The sequence below is a fragment of the Cyprinus carpio genome, chromosome B19 (assembly GCF_018340385.1).
Source record: "Cyprinus carpio isolate SPL01 chromosome B19, ASM1834038v1, whole genome shotgun sequence".
In the NCBI taxonomy this organism is placed as follows: domain Eukaryota; kingdom Metazoa; phylum Chordata; class Actinopteri; order Cypriniformes; family Cyprinidae; genus Cyprinus; species Cyprinus carpio.
This window is the reverse complement of record NC_056615.1, coordinates 21657729-21679322: the sequence shown is the minus strand read 5'-3', so window position 1 is coordinate 21679322 and position 21594 is coordinate 21657729. Positions and strand designations below refer to the sequence as shown.

Genomic DNA, 21594 nt, shown 5'->3' with positions numbered 1-21594 from the left:
ATTCATTCCCGTTTCCGAACATTATTAGCCATATAGTGAACCAACCCGATGTCGGTCATTTTTACAGACACCTTGCGGTGAAGGTCTGTTAGCGTTCCACCAGCATTATAGTTCAGTTTGAGATGTCTGAGCGAGCCTTAAATGTCCAATCAGAGAAGCGTTCTCGATCCAAACCTCAAGATTCTGAATTATTCCACAACACAGTCTTGAAACAAAAAAAAAGCTAAGTCACTGTTTTAGGGAGATGAGATGAATATTCCCCATTCACGGTCAAACCCAAGTTTCACCGGATGCACGTTCTTTTCCAACAAAGCAATCACTGATGAAGTCCTTGGAAACTGCCTCCACAAAGTTAGGTGCTGACATGAGAATGGAGATGGTGCAGATGATGTTGAAAACACTGAATGCCACCAAACAAAGTCGGTCGATTACGGCTGCAGCAAACTTCCACTGTTCAGCCATGCTGTCGTTCTCATCCTGTCCGCGGAACCTATCAGCAACGTATCGCACCTCTTCTAAAATAGCCTGAAGCTGTGGGTCCTCCTCCGCCACTGGTCCCCGAGCACAAGAACAGCAGAAGCCTCCGCCGCCGCCGGACACTGTGCTCGTGGACAACCGTGGCCTCCAGATTGGGAGTGGGCGGCGGTGGAGGGCTGCAGAACTGTGGAGGGCAGGTGAGGTGGTGGGCTGGATCCTACTGCTGTTGGAGGCGAAACCACTGCAAGGACGTGGGCCGCTCAGACCATGCTGTTTCTTTGCACAGATTCGGCGAGCAAGGATGGTGGCGAAGCTTCGTCGAGACCTGGAGAACCCAATGTAGAGCAGGTTGCCATTGTTGTTGGCACTGTTGGTCTGATTGTGAAGATGGTGGGTGTGAATCAGCCGGCTGCCGCCGCGGCTTGAAGAAGGCTTTGGGGATGAGGATGTGACATGAAGTGGGGGTGTAACGTAGAGGACGTGTGGTGGTGGTGGTGGGGTGGTGCAGATCTGCAGAGGCAGAGAACCGGGTGCGTTTGGGAGGCTGCCGCTCTGGGAACCAGAAGAGCAGCGCTTAATGAGGGGGCACAGGGAGGGCGCTCAGGGTCTTCACTCTCACCAGGACGCTTCATACGCAAAAACCATGCCACCCACTGGAGCAGGGACTATCTGAACCTGAGAGAAGGCAAATGAACAGGATTTCATCAAAAAATAATCGTAATTTGTGTTCCAAAGATAAAGGTCTGTATGGGTTTGGAACAACATTAGGGTTAGTAATTACTGATAGAATTTTCTTTTTTGGTGCCGGGAACTATCATCTTTAAATGCCTCAATTTTTGGAACACTGAGTGATAAAATTTTTATAACTTTTAAAACATATATATATATAACTAAATAACAAAAAATAACATGTATTCTTATATAGAAAAGAATGTGTGTGTCTATTGGTTATAATTATCCTCATATTTTATATAAAAAAAGTACATCAGATTTATTTCTGTTGTTTTTTAAATCCTCACTCCATGCTACTCTTTTATAATTAATGTTACTTATTCAAAATGTATGATAAATAAGTCACCTTGAATTATGTGTATTTCTTAGTGCTACTCATTCCAGTGTTGCTAGTTTGTGGATACTGTAAGGATGATTTATTCAAAAACTGAATTAATAAAACTGTGCAACTGGAATTATTTGGAGATACTATACTTTTCTACAAGTTAAGATATTATCTTTGTATAAATCTCAAATCTTTCTTATTTCCCTATGGTACCAACTTTTGAAACTGAATGAAATTTTACCCATATCCTGCTTTCTCAGTAAACAACATTAGCTTTGAATATTAAAAGTAAAATCCAATATGCAAGCTGATAATTGTTATATGTATTTATGTAAGAGGAGGCATGCATTTCACAGCAGCATGTCAAGCCATTTTGAACTATATATACTACATATGCTCTACTCACACGTACAGTCTAAACAAAAGTGTTATACAGCATTGTCTGAGCAACAAAATAAAGCAAAATTAATCCATGCAAATCTTTTTTTCAGCTAGCATCTGCTGAGTCAAGAGGGGAAAGGTTTTGGGAAGGAAAGGAGTTGTAAAACAGCAACATATGACAGCGAGGAACTATGACACAGAGAGAGGATCAAAAGAGGCCTTGACCAAGCCTTCTCGAATTATATTCTTCAGTTGCACTGCCGAGTCCTGGCCCAAGGAGAGGCATAAAGCATGGCAAAATGTATGAGTTGACTAGTGGGGTTGACAATGCTTTCATCTGCAGACAAAAAACTGCAGTTTAAGAGCAACTAGGGTCTGTTTTTTTGGCATCTTTACACGTTTTTGGTGGTATTAAAGATCACTCAGTGCAAGCCCAATGCATGTTTGGCTATCAAACAAAAAAAACAGTGCAACTAGTGCAATGTCAAAAATGTTTGCAGTATATATATAATGAAAAAACCAGGCATTACCAAGACACTCTAGAATGTTTAGGTGTGTGTGTTTTGCCCTTGAAGGTTTGACAAGCATCACAACAACATCGGTTTTCCCTGATCAGTATCCACCTTTTAGCATCTTCCTCTGAACTCTCGTAATCTCTTTTTAGCTCTTTAGATTGTAAGATAACTACTGTTGCTGTTATGTACAGCGTTGCTTTTTCCTGGTTGTTCAGATAAAGAGGGTTTTCTTTTTCAACTCCTTTGAGCTATGGCTCTGGTGGACATTTTCAATAACTACACATGTTGTGGCATTGGGTGTGATGTGGGTTGCTAAAATCTGATCCCAGGATAGGAATCCTAGGACTTTTGTGCTCAGGGCAACCATGTCACTATTATTATTACAGATACTTTTGAGTTAAAAATTAAATAAACATCTAACCACCTTCAGTCCTAATCCTCAAGATTGTGCAACTGAATTTTTTTGTCCAGCAGTTAAAAAATTCCATAGTACTTACATTAAGGAAGATAGAAGTCATGTCTTAAGGGCCAGATAATCATTGAGATCTGAGCCTTTTGAGGCCATCCTAACACATACACACCATTGAAATAATACTTTTACTTAGCAAAGATTGCTTTCAATCATCGCAAGGTGACAGTAAATGCATGAATGTTACGAAAAAGATTTCTATTTCAAATAAATGCTGTTCGTCTTTCTACTCATCAAGGAATCCTGAAAAAAAAATGCATGAAGGTTTTCACAAAAAAAATATAAAGCAGAACAGCTGTTTTCAACATAAAAACATTTAAGAAAATGTTTCTTAAGCACCAAATCAGCATATTAAAATGATTTCTGAGGCATCATGTGACACTGAAAACTGGAGGTAATGGCTGCTGAAAATAAATAGCTACACTTTTGAATTATATTCAGATAGAAAACAGTTGTGTTAAATTGTAATACGCCAATGTATGCCAGCCTTGGTGGGCATATAAAAGAGATCTTTCAAAAAAATTAAAAAAAAACCTTTACCAACCTAAAACATTTGAACAGTAGCATATAATGTCTTTATAAGAAGCACGTAATCCAGTTGGTGACGCAGAATTGATGTCAGGCCTCTTTGTTGAAGTAAATACCTTGTCAGCTTTCTCTTTGTTTTGCATTTTGGCTTTGTAAGTGATGGGGTTGCGATCAGCAGGGCCGGAGCACATCAGCTTGAGCTGCTTATTGGCTTGCAGAACGCTCAAATACGGTCATTCATCAGCGCCGACAGATCACAGATCTATATCCATCTGCATCCCATTTACTCAATGTTTAGTCCCCCTTCTGTTGGCTTTATCTCTATTATCATTGAATAAGTAAATTTTTACTGCTTTCAATGCAACCTGACATGAGAGACGTTCCTGCTTGCCTTGCATTTGTGGAATTAGGGCATTAATTGTGTATGTGTTTGTGTGTGAGACAGACGTACCCATTTGGGCATGTTCCCTCCGTTGGGTCATGATGGTGATATTGGAGCACAACCACTGTCGCAATAATGGGGGGAACTGACATTCCAACAATGATCATTACTACTGAAACAAAATACTGGTCCTAAGAGAGAAACAAAGAGAGAAAAAGCATGCACTAAACCTTTACATTTATTACTCTCTAGCAGCACAAGAGCCTTTTATCATCCCAGTCATGCTAATAAAAACCAGGGCAAAATATAACAAAAAAAGGGGCATTGATTATAAAAGAGTGACGCGGGGAAGAAAGGCAGAATGAGGAACAGATGAGTGAACCATAAAAACTCAATCATAAAGGAGAGGGGGACTCGGACAGGAGAGAACAAGCGACTGTGGGTGAACACTCTTCCCAGCAAACGCATTTCTGCAGATTACATCTTTTACGGCTTCTGAGGGCCTAATAAACCAGAGGGTGGGAAAAGAGAATGTGGGGCAGACTGTTTTTTTCTGTTGGATCATCTCTAGGTCGGTTTCATTTTATTTTTTCCTCCTCGCTGCTGGCTTTTCTCTCCTGACTGCTCATCATTCCAGTTAGCGGGCTTTTACTACGTTCATGTTGCAAATTACCATGAGAAGCCAAGCGTTATGGTTGCCAAGACCAGGGCTTTTGGCCGTGATACAGAATAATGGTGATCAATTTATGTCTTCAGTGGTGCAATGTGTGCATCTCAGCACACTTAAAATATACGTCCTTATGCACCGAATTTTACATATCACTTAACAATAAGATCAAAGGGCTTGATGAAGAACCAATACAAAATTCAAAGAGCCCTCGTTTTTGTCATTGCAAAAGAACTAAGAGGGATAGATGCTGAAGTTATTGAAACATACTGTAAGAACAAACTAGGAATAGTTCAACACCCAAAAATGGTAAAATCAGGTCATCCAAGATGTAACATAAGGTTTGTTAGTTTCTTAATGAGAACAGATTTGGAGAAATTTAAGCAGTACATCACTTGTTTACTAAATTGATCCTCTGCAGTGAAATGGGTGCCGTCAGAATAGAGAGTGCCAACAGCTGATAAAAACATCACAATAGTTCTTCCACAAGTAATCACACCCCCCCCCCCCCCCCCCCCCCCCCCCCCCCCCCCCACGAACTCTAACGACCAAGATGAAGTCTTGTTGATGTTACTTATGGTTACTGTGTGTTTATGTTTTTTATCCGCTGTTTCGACTCTTCATTCTGACGGCATCCCATTCACTGCAGAGGATCCATTGGTGAGAAAAGTGATCTTGGACATCTAGGATTGCATGAGGGCGAGGTACAATTTTGCAGCAAAATTTGGACATAAACAATTTCCTTTTAAAATTGTTAAAATATTCACAAACACAGACATGCTTATGCTTTACCTAATTTAGCGGGATGGCGTTCCTGAAGGTTGCTTGGCATGATTTCTGCCACCAATAACATGAAGACTGTTAATGAGAGTAGCACAGTAATAACTCTGTGAATAGGTATAAAAAACAAAAAGGAAATGGACCCTGCATGAAACATACATGTAATTGCATAATGAATTATACACCATCTAACAAGAATATTAAATGTTGACTGGTCCAGGTCAATGAATTGGTCAGTATTTGGACATTTTTAGATATGTATTGTTTATATAGTGTCTTTTTTTTTTTTTTTTTTTTTTGTTTGACTTCATTAAACTGTGTGTGAAATTAAAGTTTATTTAATCTGAGCTATTTTTAATCTCTTATTACTATGAATCATATTCTGTATTACTATATTATCTCCAGAGTCCGGCAGTGTAGATATTAGGCATCTGCCCACTGAAAACCAATAGCAGTCGACCACTAAAATAAATGCGTAGTTATACAGCAGCTCTAGTTTATGTGAGACACTGGCACTACATTAGATGCCCCAAACACAGCTTCTTATTGGATGTAACTCATATTGACCAGAATTTGATTGGATCGACTTTTTTGATTGGACGGCAGTGCAAGGCTTGATGGAGTGATACATAAAGTGAATTACATCAGGCCATTTTCTCTTCCTCAATCGCTCTTTAGTTCAGTTCAAGTCATCTCCCTCCCTCTCCAGCTGCTATCCATTCTCCTCCCTCCTCTCCCCCCCACACCACCACACAATTCATCCATCTCTATCTGCTGTTTAAATTCTGTGCCGCTCTCTCTCACTCAGCCTCCTTCCTCTTAGTATGTTCATTTTTTTTTTTGCTTAGATTTATACGTGCTATCTTGCATAATGGAACACTCAAAAAAATTATTGTCAAAAATAATCCACCAAATGAACTAACATGGATTCATCAACTGGATTTCGTGAAAAAAAAAAAAACACTCTTGGCTTTACATCAGGGCTACCCATTAAAATTAAAATTAATTAATTTTGTTATTGCTGATTAATTGAACACACGTTATTTGGACCTTTCACACTGTTTGCATTTCTTCTTGTATTACAGCCTGTGCACTTATGGTGGGGTTTTTATCAGTAACTGTCAGAGGTTGTGGCAACAAGTGATTATACTGTACGTGAGTCACTGAACTGCAAATGACTCATACAAAAACATAAGTGATTTATGAAACAAGTTACTGTCTTATAATGCGAGTCACTGAGTCATCTATTATCCAATTTATTCACAAAACAATGATTCATTTAGGAATACAATTAGGCACTGTTAATTAAAAAAAACACTGGAGTGCAAAATTAAAAAAAAGAAATAACAGGTAAAACACCTGTTAAAAAATAAAAAATAAAAAAAAAAATTGGAGGAAATTCCTTCAAATTAACAGTACATTGTGCCATAATTTTATTGTTTTTTTGTGTTTTGTTTTTTACAGTGAGGTCATTTGAGTCACTCACTCATTCTGATTTGTTCAAAAATAACACAGATGATCAACCATTGATTGTTTGGAAATAATTTTTGTTGGCAGCAAAAATAGAAATAATAACTGCCAGTCCCCTTATTGTTGACAGGAATATTCAGTTACTCATCATTCTTGTTTACTGAACTGGTGTCTATAGAAAAATAATTAAATGCACTTAATTAAATTGACATTGTGTAGTTTGGTAGTCCACCCCAAAAATGAAAATTGTCAATTTTTCTAACCCTCAGGTCATGTTCCAAACCTGTATGACTTTATTTTTCTGAAAAACACAAAAGATATTTCTTTTAATATAAAGCCCCAAATATCCCTTGTTTTTATACAATAAATTGCATGTGTAGGCTTTCAAAGTATACTCCATTTGATGTTGTGTGTGAACATGGGCGGTCATCACATGCGCTCTAGAAAGCTTCATCCATGTCCAGTGTCTGCTTTTTTTTCCCCCTTAAATTATGACTGACAACAAAAAAATTTAAACTCTTTTAAACCAGAGCTGTCTCATACCCTCTCACTTACAACGCTTGGTTACCACATCTTCCAAAATATCTACCTATTATGTTCCACAGAAGAAAGGAAGTCATACAAGGTTTGGAATGACATGAGGGTGGATTAAATGATGGCAAAACTTTTAATTTTTGGTAGATTATCCCTTTAATACATGCTTTTTAGGAAAACATATAAAATTTATGTTTGAACTGTTTTGAGGTCTGTCCTAAGCTAGTTTCTGATACTACATGTATCAAAGATGTTTCAATATTGCAGGTCGTGTTCCTGGAAAGTGCAATGCATTCTCTCTCTCTTACACACATTGACTCATCACTGCTTTAATTACATCAATAGATTAATTGCCAATATGAGTGAACAGCAAAGCACTTCCCTTCCCGTGCTTGCAGTGATACACATTCTTGAATTGAGGAAACTGCCTCTTTTCCATTCTCTATATAAGCTTCTGTCTTCTCACTCTCTCCTGTACTTATATACTGTGAGTTCATGCCTCTTTATATTTCCTGACAGACATATCTAAAATTCTTTCCATTTAATCTCTGGTGACTGTTTTTGCTCCTCTTTGAACTATCTGCATCTTTTGATGGCAAAAGTCTCTTGACAGCGAGTGGAAAAAACGTGGATAAAAGCCCTTGATGTAAACCAAGAGTTCATTCGACATGATAAATCAGGCGCTATCTATGAAATGAGCACCCACACATTTTCTTTTGCATGTCCCTGCTCTCTGTTTTGTGTCTAGACCTTGCCAAGCCTGTGGAATTATATTTTCCTCAGCACTGAAATCGAGATATGCAAAAATATACAGCATCTTTCTTTCTAAATCAGTCATGTTTAGTTATAAAACACGTACATAATCTAACTCCAAAAAAGAGGGTCTTTAAATTTGATGCCATCTCCGCTTCTTTTTCCTGCTTCAAGAAGCTGTCAATATATTTCTCTTTCTCTGTCTATCTTTCATAATACCTAGTGAAATCTTCTCTCCGGAGTCGGCAGGCAGTAGAAAGATAAGCAAGGTCATTGATGAAAGGAGGACGCAGGGAACGAGGAGGTTTAAGGCGTAGTAGAGCGTCCGTCTGCGGATGGTCACCACAAATGTCACATCTGGGTAGGGTTCCTTACAGCAGTCATAGTACAACTCATTTCTTGTGCCCGGCACACCTGATCAGACACAGAACGTGAGGAATATAATGAGTATAAAATGAAGGAAGGTTAAAAAAAATACCTGTACTTGTTTTTTCTGTGGATTGGTCTCATGTTCAAAGAGATGCTGTTGTCCTCAAGAGCAGCCAAAGCTGCTCTTCCACCTTTGATCTACTAGACAAAAACAACATCCTAATCAGCAGATGCCAGCCAGAAGCAAGTTCTTCTATGTGACTGAGCATCATCCTTTTGTCTGAACATCATTAGTGTCCTCGGTAGCCTTTCAAAAATGTAAAAGGCAAGAAGGAAACCAAATTCTGCATTTGGTTTGACATCTGTGTTTGGTCACAAGACATGGAAAAACTTGCATTTTGTGTCATTTGGGTCAGTGTCATTATATGAAAATAAACTTGTAATTTGTAGTGTAAATTTAATGGACTGAGGCACTAACACAACCAAAAATAAATTTGTTTCCACTTTAAAGTCCAGCTAAGGTTAAAATAAACCTCTTTTTAATGTGAACATGCAAATGTTTCACTGAATTATTAAAATGGTAACTTATTCTCTTAAGTAGTGCAAGTAATTATTTTAGGTTAACCAAAAGTTTGAGAACCCCTGCTTTACAGCATGGTTAAATTCTGATTATGGCCTATAATCAGCAGTTCATTCAATAAGTCACAGATTGATCCATAATGGCTGTAATCCAGTGAAATAAGTACCTAAACCAGCTTGGTACCAGTTATACCACTTAAAGTGTCCTTTTTACACGTTACATGTACTTACTATTACAATAACAATTTATTATGCATAATTACATGCAAGTAACCCTTAGCCAAGCCCTAATCCTGACCCTAATGAGGTATAAATGTAAGTAGATGTAGTTAATTAATATTACTCAATACTGAAATGTATAATTACACTGTAACAAGGACACCTTAAAAAAAAAAGCGTACCCGCTGGTTTTAATTCCAGCAGGGCTGTATTGTTAAGATAATGTAAACCGTTGCACTCTTTTTAAAAATGATAAAGAAAAGTTCAAGAGAGTGACTGGCCTGATATTACAGATGTGCACAGCAAAATAGCGAATTACACAATGAAGCAAATGAGAAGAGTCAGTAAGAGACAGAATTGTGCAGTGCAAGATGTGGTTTTCCAGTCCGCTTCCTCTTATCCACTCAATTTAATTACATTAATTTGAATACTAACAGGCTCATCGGATGAATATGAATGGACATGAATTTAACAAGATGGGCTGGATATTTTCTTTTCCAATTCTGAAGCCATTTCAGTTCTATACAGCAGGAAAGAGTTCTCGGGCCTGCAAGCTTTAAAGGTGTACTTACAACATCTGTGAGTTTCAAAAATACGCAGTATGCATTTTACCCATTTAAGTATGCATCTGCCAAAGTGACCTCTCGCTGCCTGAGCCGCTGGCAGTTACTACAGCAACACAAAGCACACATCATAATCTGCCTGTGGGTGTTACGTTCGCTTGGTTGTGAGAAGCTTACAAGGGAAGGTTGTCTCTACTCACCCACAAGATCCCACTCTCCGTTGGGCATGAAGCCAGAGATATCAGCCTCATTCATCTGGAGATCCAGCAGCCATCGTTCAAACGTCCACGAGCCAAATTTAAGCTCGCACTTCTGGATGTCAAACGGAAACCAGCGTACATCCACGTTACAGGTGCTCATGAAGATACCTGGGATGAAGAGAACAAATATGAGAAAAAAAGAGGAAAAATATCTATGATTTTCATTCTGATTTCAACTGCCTGACGAATGTACTGCCTCGAAATGCCAAGGTGCTTCTTCATCAGCGCCATATTGCAGCAGCCAACACCAAATTGAATCCAATTGACCTTTTCACTGGAGTAAAACCAGACAGTTAAAAAATACACATTCAGAAATGCCAGCGCCTTAGGAAACACCATTACATAAAGACCTTTATGCACTGTACGGATAACCAGGCTGACACTCTCATTATTATTACACACAGACACCAGCTAGATGAGTCATATCAGCAACCAAATAGACTCACTCAAGTTTAAATACCACAAATTAGGCAGATAAACTCGTTTATTGTTTCAAACAGCTTGCGAATAAGCCATTTTGAACACTGAAAAGAAACATTATGACAGATGGATGGCACCAGTAATAAGAGTAATTTGTTTTATACCGGATAGCAGTTGAAGAGCTTCCTAATCAGATACTTCCATATTTATTGAAGAAATCACACTTGAAATGGAACAAAGGTAGGAAAAGCGGAAGCTTATGTTGCCTCTGAACACTGATTCAACAATCCAGCAAATTTACCCAAAAAGCACACCATGAGCCTTTTACAGACTGTTCTGAATAAGTGATTTTCACATAGCAAACATATTTTAATACACAAGGACTAAATCGCCACAGATGTATAAGTGAGCAGTACTTGTGCTTGAATGGAATTACTGAAGAATAACTGACAAACTGCAAGCTGTAGCACAACACTTTTCAATTTCTAAAGTGTTCTGAGTGGCTGTCAGAGTTTCTGCTGTGTTTTCAGTGGTTGCTGTTAATGGTCATGAAAAAAACTTATCCTGGTTTCAATCATTTATCAAACTAAAAGCACATGTATCATTCATGCAGTAATCATCATTCATGATGAGGGTGAAGTTACAGTAGGCTTAGGAGTTTGTTCAAATGAACAAAGTGAGAGTGATGTTTTTGTAGCAAACACCACTAGTAATAGGAAAGCATAAGTAACTCAAAGCATTTCAGTGCATTTCAAAGGAGAAAAAAACAACAGAACATGCTGTTCATTCCCTTGACTACGCTAAATACATTTTAGCCTTTGAAAAGTCGAGTTTCCAGAGCTGAGGAAAAAACGGATAAAACAGCTAAAAGATTTCGTACAAAAAAGGAAACATTGATTTTCCGATAAAAGTTATATTTTTCAGGTGATACATAATGTTCTGCTGTACTGACCCCATCCACAAATCTCTTCAAACCGATCTACACTGCTTGAGAAGATTCTTAAATAATTCACCTCTGTGCTGGGCCTCTGATATGAGACAGAAGATTCTCTTTAATATATGGTCAGATGAAGACCAGAAAGTCTACTGAAAATGGTCCCAGGATCTCAATTTCCAGTTTTTGGGGGGGAAAAGAACAGAAAAAAAAAACACTTTGAAAATGCTTGGCCTGATCATACACATATTATATGTATGTGAGCATGCAAGAAATACTGCTGCTGCAAATATAACATACATGAAATAACCCCTATAGCATACATGAATCACCCCATAGTAGATCTATACAGGTGGAGCTGGGGAAGGTGGAGGGTTTCTGAAGCGCACTGCAACAGCTACAGCAAGCACTAGCCAAGTTTTTTTTTAAATGTTGAGCAGCAATCTCATTGGCTGCTGATACAAAAACTAAAAAAACAATCAGCTGCACCAGGATGTCATTATGTCAGATTGAATTGTTTGACCTACCTTGGAACTTTTCACAAATGCATTTTAAAAGTACAGGACATGTCAGTATTTCACATCAACTCCCTATTTGCAATGATATTATTATCTCGTGTTATGGTTGCTTCTTCAATAGGTATAATGAGATATTTTTGCATGTTTTGTTGTCAGACTGATATAAAATATATTTAACTTAGAAAAAGCACAACTCTTCTCAACAAGCAATGTCCAGTGCCTATTTATATCCCCAAATTTAATACTTAGGGTTTTTGCTTAAATCCCTAACCCTAAGTATAAGAGCAATTTGACTTATAAAGCAGCACTAATTACATTTAAGCCTACTTATGGAACTGGGGGTATTCCATGTGGCTACGATCCAATGCCAGTCCTAATGCATTTGCAAGAAGATTTTTTTTTTTTACTTTAGAAAAAACACTGTCGTAGGCACAAACTAAAATATGCCGCTGACAGTGAAACAAAGTGGAGGGAGTCAGTGGGTAACCAACTTGCATTTCCAAAGGTTTGTCAATCATAAAAATCATTCCACTGAGAATTACTCAAACTGACCCCCTTTTTTGTCTTTGCTAACCAGACCCCCCCGGCATATAAAAATCTCCTCTGCTATCTTGACATTTAGAGAAATCTTATGCAGAGCAGTTTAAAGTACACTCAAGAGCACAATGGTGATTTTTTTCAAATCAGTCTAAATCTAAATCAATACCGGACTTAAACACAGCTCAGCCTAAGCACCTCAGACCTCTGCTGGATTTTTGCAGCCTTTCTTCTTCATGTCGACAGCTTCTGCTCCAGGGAACAAAGTGACTAATCCTAAAAGCTAATCAATAAGAATGGCTAGCGAGCTAGCAAACCCACTCCCGCTAAATGGATTCTTCAGAGGAGAGGCATGGGGTAAGCAGTACAGATGCTGAAAAATACTGAATAAGATGACGCAGAGAAGAGCAGAATCCTCCAGCTGAGTGAAGTAGCCAGTGCTTGCTAAAAGCCTCTCATGACACCTGCTAATCACGCTTGCATATGTTTGGGCTGATATATGTCATATTCATGTAGTTTTAAGTGTTTCATTGGTCACCACCACCTTTTTATCAGTAGTATATATACACACACAATGTTTAATTATACTTGTTTGCATTGTGAGGACTCTCTGAAAAAGATACAGACCCAACACCTCATCAAACCAGTCTTTGTACAGCAAAAATAAACAAAATGGACCAAATAATAAACCCAGATTTTGTGTAACACACTCAAGAACATGCAGGCACTGTAGTTCGCCTTGAATCTGTCTGAAAAATGAGTCACCAGCCCTACAGGGCATCTCCTGTCAGTACCAACAGGAATGCCACCGCAAACGCGGATGAGTCAATATTAGAATAGGGTAATCTACTCTGAAATGAAGTCTGCTGTCAACACAAGCCGCTCATTGCAGATTACTTCTAAATGAGTCTCTGATCTACTGCACACTTATAGCAATCATGTTCATTTAATTCAAAATCAGAGTATTGAAAAATCAAAGCTTTTAAAAATATATTCAGGTCACATTTCAGTCCAAATTTAAATAGAAAGAAAATTAAGCCTTTCCTATAAATGCTTTATTTTATTTTATTTTATTTTATTTTATTTTAATTGCATGTTTTTTCCCTTATTTATTTATTTGCATAATTTGTATTGCAAGACAATTAAACAAAGACATTTTGAAGGGTCTATCTATCTATCTATCTATCTATATATATATATATATATATATATATATATATATATATATATATATATATATATATATATATATATATATATATTTGCACAATGATTATACATTGTCATAGTTGATTATAGCTTTTAATTAATGTTGGTTTAAATTAAAAAAGCAAAAAAAAAACTGCAGGGTGTCCTTAATTGTCAAGAAAATAATGTATATTAAAAAAATAATTAAACAGACTTTTTTCGTTATACAAAATACACTCTGGACATGATTTATATGATTTGCTCATTAGAGATAATCAATTAAATTCATGAAATGTGGTAAATTCATATGTGCTGTAACACCTTTCACTGCAAGTATCATTCTTATCGTCATCCATGAGCAAAACATCACTGACTGACACAGATGCCAGGACAAACAGTTTCAGCAAATAAACAAAGCTTTATTTTTTCTCTGTGTGTGTCCTTGGCATCTGCCCAGATCGCTGGATTACCAAAATCTGTTCACACCCAAAAGCCACTAATGAATAAACATATTTCTGAAAACGAGATGTGAGATTCTCTCTCTGTTTATGTCTGTCTTTTTCCTCCCTGCTTTTCTTCTCTCCTCGTCTCTCTGCCTGACTTGACTTCAAAAAGGCATTTGATTTCTGTTTGCTACTGTGGGACTGAATGACTTTAATGCGAGAAAGAGAAAAGCAGCGTTAAATTGTGATGAAATCAGCGTGAACTGCATATACGAGCCACTGGGGCATGATCTGCTCATGATAGCGAATGTGAGTTTGTTTGCATCTGCAGTGACTCTGAGGGTTATTTAAAGACTCCAGCTTTAGTGCCAAGCGTGTTGTTGTGTATGAATCTGCATATGCATGTATTCTTGACATAGACATAAACTGTGAATCTACTGTATGAGACTGGAGAAACCATGTCATTGCTTCAGCCTGCATTAAACATACAATGCATATATTTTCATATCGAAGTGAGAATTTCTGTTCTCATTCAGTTTTCCAAAAATAAATGCAATATGCATTTGCAATGCATATTCTTAAGCACTTCTGCTCTCAGAGGAAATAAAGTAGCTGTAACATAATTCATGATCTTCCCATTTCCTATGTACAAATCTACAAATTAATGAACCATGGAACCATCATTTACTATGATACATGTAAGAGGCTTCTTTGATTTCCACACTGAGTATGCAGAGAACTCTTTAATACTTAAACGGCTTTAAAAAATACATCTTTTCATCTGTATAACTGCATTTATACAGACAATATTCATGTGTGCTTCAACTGTTGCACTTCCCATAAAACAGGTGACCTTTTCCTGCTGCTTTCCTATGTTTATTTCCATCCAAAAATCATTTTATAGCTTAACGCTTTACTTTGAATACCACTGGTGTTTTTGTTTGTTTTGTTTTTGTGTTGTGAACTGCAGCTTACTATTCATTATATGTGCCATAAACCTTAAGCATAAGCGTTCACACTGACCTGGAGGCAAGTAGTTGCAGTAGCCACTGGAGTTTTACTACAATATTCGATTTGAAGGTGGAGTCAAACTTGTCATCTGCACTACAAATGGAGAAAGGGTGCATATATTAGACATTTTACATTGGGTATCAGGAAATATTACAAGCCAGATTCGAAGAATGAGCACCAAACATTAATGTTCACATTTAAAAAAATACCAAGCCACAGCTCCAACAGACAAAGATATGATTAACATTCAGAGACAGCGATAAGGACAAAATCTTGATGCAAATTTAGGTAGTCATCAGATTAACTCAAAGTGAAAGCTAAATATGAGAGTGAAATGTGATCGTGAACTGTGGTTCATAAGGGTTATAACAAGGTACGAATGAATAATGAATGAATAATGAATAATAAAAGGCCATGATTAAATTTAATGTACAACTAAGTAGCAAGCTCCCAAGTGAATAAAAAAAAAAAACGGGAAGTCTACAGCGAATGATTTAATAGGCTGTTTGGACACCAGCTCTTCGACTAAACGATCTGCTTTTGCCTAAGGACCAAATTTTAGTTCATTGATCTGTAGTTGCTCTTCTGTTTAGCCCCACACTTTGAATTACAGCCCCAATACTGCAATCCTCAATCACACATGCACAAACTAATGTCTGCCGATTCCAGTTCCCAAGGATTCTTTGCCCAAGCACACACGGATAACTATTTTTGATGTTGTGCTTGAAAGTATCATTTCACTGAAGGCTTTTCTTCTTATTCTGAAGTGTCTGTTTGCATGATCACTGTGATTATTGGATTTCAAATCTATTACTTCATATCTCTCATTGAGAGCGATGTACCATATACTTGAGTCACTTACGTTTTTTTTTCCGAAGTGACTTACAAATGAGAAAATAGGTACATCGGATACAAGACGCAAGATGGAAAATATATCCCCAAAAGAAAAGCAAAAACAAACCACCTTAAAACATGAGAATTATCTACTATTCAGTGTAACAATATGAATGGAAAAAAAATGTCTTGTTTCAGTAACACAAATGCTTATACCTATTGTTAGAGCAGGAGTCTGGTGTCCACACTTGGTCTGTGGTGATGAAGCGAAGGTTTTTTTGACACCTGGGTACTCAGATTGGTTCCACTGCAGATAATGATCATACCAGTGCTGAAGAATATATAGAGAAAGAACTGTGTCAGCTGTTTCACACATGTACATGTATTAGTATGCTTTATAAGGCCAGATTTAATAGATTTAATATTTTGACTTTAACCTTTTGAATTTGACCTTTAAATGAAAAGAGCAAGAAAACAAGGTTACAGTGAGGCACTTACAATGGAAGTGAATGGGGTGGATTTTTTGGAGAAATGCATCACTTTAGAAAATAAAATACATTAAATATGTTCCAATCCATGTATTATCTGAGCTATAAAGCTGTTTAAATCGTCAATTTTAAAGTTGTTTCAAGAGTGACATTGTCATGTCAACAAAGTTTTGTGGTTTTACTATTAATAGAGTGAGTGCTTTAATATTTATGGATTGGCCCCATTTACTTCCATTATAAGTGCCTCGCTTTAACCCAGAATGTCCTTCATTTTCTTGAAGAAAAACGACAAGTGGGAGTTAATTTTGTGGTAATCATCATCAAATCTGTACTGAACCCAGAAGAACTAATGTCATAGATATAATGATTTGTCATTAGGTCATTTATTTAAACAAAAGACTACTAACGACTAAGATGTGGCTTACCATGTTAAGCCAGATATTGGAGGTCAATACTTGATTTTTCTCATCCTGTATGAGCAAGAAAAGTTAGAGTGAGTTCAAAACCAATTGTGAGCTTAAAGATAAATGTCAACTATAAATAACCACCACTTAGCAAAAAGCTGAAAAAAGATCCCCATTTTCAAATATATCTTGAACTAGCATCAATATGTTAATAGGTGGTGACAGGAAACCAGCCAAAGGGGTAAAGAAGATCATGTAACAAATCTGTGGAACATAATTTCAGCCAGTCAGAAAGCAGTATGCAGAGAATTTGAGAAGTATATTTAATGGGTCAATAAAACATGTTTAACAAAATGCCGCAACAGAAAAAAGTGAGCACGTAAAGACAAGAGGAACCAGAAAAAGAAATACACCTTGGGTTATCAGAACACTCCATACTCCACAGCACACATGACGGCAATAAAAAGAAAAAGAGTAGGGGTACACAATAAATTATCGGCCGATAATTAATGCTTTCATTATCACGTGGATTTGCGCAGCTTGTCAGTTAACTACGGCTCTGTGTAGTAACAGCTGCTCTATGTGAAATCACGCACCTGATGGAATTTACCACTGATTAGAGAACCGACTTTACTGATGAGATGCGCATTAATTATCGGCCGATATTTATCGTGCACCACTAAAAAAAAGAGTGACTTACCACCACATCCATGATCTGTATCAAGCTCATAGACAGAAAGACAGTGAGCGGTAGAGAGTCGTTAGCAACAGGCCTTTCCATGCGGTTATAATCCTTCAGGAGGTTCTTCAACAGGGTCCGCTGGTATGGACCTTGCACCGACACTGACAGAAAGACATGAAGATACTGTACAGCCCAGAACAGAGACTTCAAATCAAGACATTCATTAACTGAGGCGAGATAGAATGATAAACAGACGGGAACGATAAAACAGACAATCAGTCAGTCGGATGGATGGATGGATGGATTGAATAGATATTTTCCACTGGTAAATAAAGAGACTTTAATTAAAAGAAATAACACACAATAGAGAAAATAAAAGACTGAACATTAATAGAGGTGAGGACACCTTTGACAATTGCTAATTAGTGTCATTAGCGTTTACCTTAAATTTTGCTGTCGTAAATTCTACATCTGTGAAGCACCAGAGTTTAAAACTCAGTTTCTTTCTGCCTAATAGCCCCTGAAAAGAGGTTTAAAAGCTGGCATGAAGAGTGTGTGTATGTGCATGGCATGAGTGGAAATGGTATGACTGAATGGAAGAGAATACATTTAATACAAGAATGTTCTTGAATTTATTAATATCGTCAGCTTCCCACTGGCATTCACAACTGACTTTGACCACTAGCAGCAATGAGAAGAGAATATAGAGCTTGTAGCATTACTGACATAACAAATCCTTAAGGGTCATTCTGTGTTGTTTAGCAAAAAGCATCAAGCAATGTTTTCAGGTACAACGACATTTCCTAAAGTGCATCAGACTCGAGATACGCTGAAAAACCCCTGGAATACATAATTTGTAAAGTTAAGAAAATAGAAATAAAGGTGGAGGGATGCCATTGTTTACATGATTTACTCTTGTGGTGACTGAGAAAATTAAAAGAACATGCTCCGCCCACATACACAACTGAACCTATTTGAACCTCGCTCTTCAATCAAAACACCAAATGTGAATATAGTGAGGGTGTAAGTGTCATGTGTTCACAATTAACTTAAGACTCAACCAAGAAGGGTTATTTGACACAAAAAAATAATTTATATTTGAGGATAATTAAATTTAATAGTTAAAAAGTTCCTTCACCAATGATCACAGACTCTGATATATCCATGACCTTCTATCTGGGAATTATTTTACATGGTTTTACTCATTAACAAGCAGAAAGATCAACCTTGGACACATAAAGGACAAGGTATTTATTGCTTTCGAGGTTCTAATAAAAAATTTCTTGAACTTACGGTAGAGGGGCAAGTAAATAATAAGAACTACTGAAGAAATATCTGAAGAATGGAATTTTAATTTAAACTTAGAATGTGCAGATATTTAGCAAATATCTACCTGCTTTTTACAGTTAATATTCTATTTAGAGTCTGATAGACCTCATGGTCTATCTCAAGATATTTATTTGTTATTTCTTTCTATAATATTTAAATAAATATATTTAAATCACTGAAATATTAGGTTGATATGGCATGACTGTTTCATATTCTTATGAGAAACAATTATAAAGTTATCACATGCAGCTTCCCTTCATGAAAAATGTTCAATTTTTAGTGTTTAAAAAGATGGGAAAATTTAATTCATTTTCACATTTGAAAACTCCCTGGACATTGTATAAAATTTAAAGATATCACTAGTTTGATTTCTTTTATTTCTCTGCGGTGTGTTCTAACAAGTTTAAATTAAGAGTCACCTTTCTGAAAAGTGCATTAATGCTTTGTGGTAAAAGGAAGGGTTAATGTGTTCAATAAATATTAACCTATTTTCTACTTAGATAGAGGAACTTAAAATAGAGTCAGAATAAGGATTAAATCTTAAAATTATTATTACAATTTTTCCACACATTACTAGAAAAACAAAAAAACACAAAGTACACACATAAAAATAGTCAAATCAACAGAAACTGTTGCTTTGCAACATTTTCCGTCAACACACTTAATTTCATGCAACTGTGAAAACATGAAGACAATGAATATAAGAGAATTATATATTAAGAGAATGTATGTGAAAACAAATCCAGATGAAATGGTGGGAGACTGACAACCCAAATAAAAAGTTCTGCTTTATGACAGACAGGAGAGAAGAGAGGGAAAGAATGAAAGATAAAATAGAGAGAGGCTTTCTATGGCAACACACACACACACACTCCCTCTTTCAACTCCACTGCAGCAACATGTCCACAGCAACACCGGAGATCTGAATCTAGAAATGCATTCTGTGCCCCGCCACCTCTATGCAGTCTATGTACTCATGGATTTACAGAAATGAACGAGAGAGGGAGAGAGAGAGAGAGAGAGAGAGAGAGAGAGACGGGAGGGGGAGAGAAGGTGCAAGTTTATGATTGCAGAGTCTAATTCTTCATGGCAAAGCAATTTTTTGTTTCATTCTGCCTCTCGTCCCTCCGATTCCATCTGATTTTTCCTCTTTCGCTCTCTCTTGACTGCAACAGTGGTAAACACACACACACACACGAAAACATCTGGTGGCACAAGGTTGCCCCAGGCAAACAGTTTTGCAGAGCACACATGTGAGAGAACCAAAAAATAATAATATTAAATAGAAACCCAAGATCTTATGCTGCTTTCTTTTAAATGTTTGCCTTCATTCTCTTTCCTAAATAACAGTTTCATACACACACAGATTTATATACTTACATGCATATGCACATAGTGAGGAACCTACCCTGGATCAAAGCGGAGATCCCACAAAGAGTGAAAGCCAAAGAGTGCCACATTCCAGGAGATATTAAGGAAAAGCAGGGCAGAAAAACAGGAATATGTTCGGATATGGAAAGAGAAGAAGGAAATATCCTGGTGGAGTGAAAAGGAGAGGAGAGGAAAGCAAGAGCTGGCTTGATGCAAGCAGTGGACAGAATAAATGTGGAAGAGAGAGGAGGAGAGAAAGAGAGAGAGAGAGAGAGAGAGAGACTACCCGTGATGTCGGCAAATCGCAGCAAGTTAGAAAAGGGGGGGGGACCTGATTGATTCGAGACTCACAAGTCAGCTTTCTCTCCACCCAAATCTCTGAGATTCCCTAAGAAGGACAGATGAATGAGGAGGAGGATTGGGAATACAAAGGGAGGGAGATCAAGGACAAAAAAAGGGGAGGGGGAACTGATCTTCCCGTCTACCTAAAATAATCACATTCGGTTAAATCCTACCCTCTTTCTTCTCTCTTTGTCCCACTTTCCTTCTCCATTATTTGTGGTTTAACAGAATTGCACAAATTCTCAAAGTGAGGCTATCATCTTCAGAAAAAGTGAAATGAGTCACAGCGAGAAAAACTTTTGTTATATAAAAGATTTTCTTTTCAAATGGTATACAGAAGCATTGCTGGATTTAGGGGTTTTATCATTTTAATATATTATAGGCTAAGGTTTGAGGTTAGTATGATTTAAAAAAGAAATTCTAATTTGATTCAACGAGGCTGCATTATATTCATCAAAAATGACAGCAGCACAATTGTTTGAAATATCATTAATAATGAGAAATGATTCTTGAGCACCAAATCAGTATATTAGAAAGATTTCTAAAGAGTGGAGTATTGATCACTAAAAAAAAACATCTTTCCCATCACAGGAATAAATTACATTTTAAAGAATTTTGTTTTACTGTATTTAATTTTTATCGAGAGATGAACAAAAAGTATTGTGAATAAAATAGGGGGGAAAAAATAAAGTAGCCTACTAAAGAGATGTCTAAAATGATCAAAATAATTGTCTGTCCTCAACAGCGATACTATTTCATTTTGATACAAACCCTCGAGTTGACCAGAAACACTGTGCTCTCCCTCTGCCTCTAAAGAAGTAAATTAATTATATTGAAAAAACTGAACAAGACACACAACATTTAAAACACTAAAACAGGTGTGTATAGCGGAAATTAGTGTCAATGTCTATTTTACGCCCATTTTCTCTTTCAACTGTCATGGCAGAGTTCCACTACAACTTTAGCCTAAATTTTATAGCAACTTACCTAAATGAATACATATATATTTTATACATCCGGTTTAATGTCATAAGTATTTGAATATCTAATATCTATCACCCACTTGAGTCCTAAGATTTCTTGCCGCCAA

The 21594-nt window shown here is 37.0% G+C and overlaps 1 pseudogene; it reads right to left on the bottom strand.

The window, feature by feature from the left end:
- Positions 1-270: 270 nt before the first annotated feature.
- LOC109112400 lies at positions 271-20594 on the bottom strand (annotated as a pseudogene).
- Positions 20595-21594: the final 1000 nt, after the last annotated feature.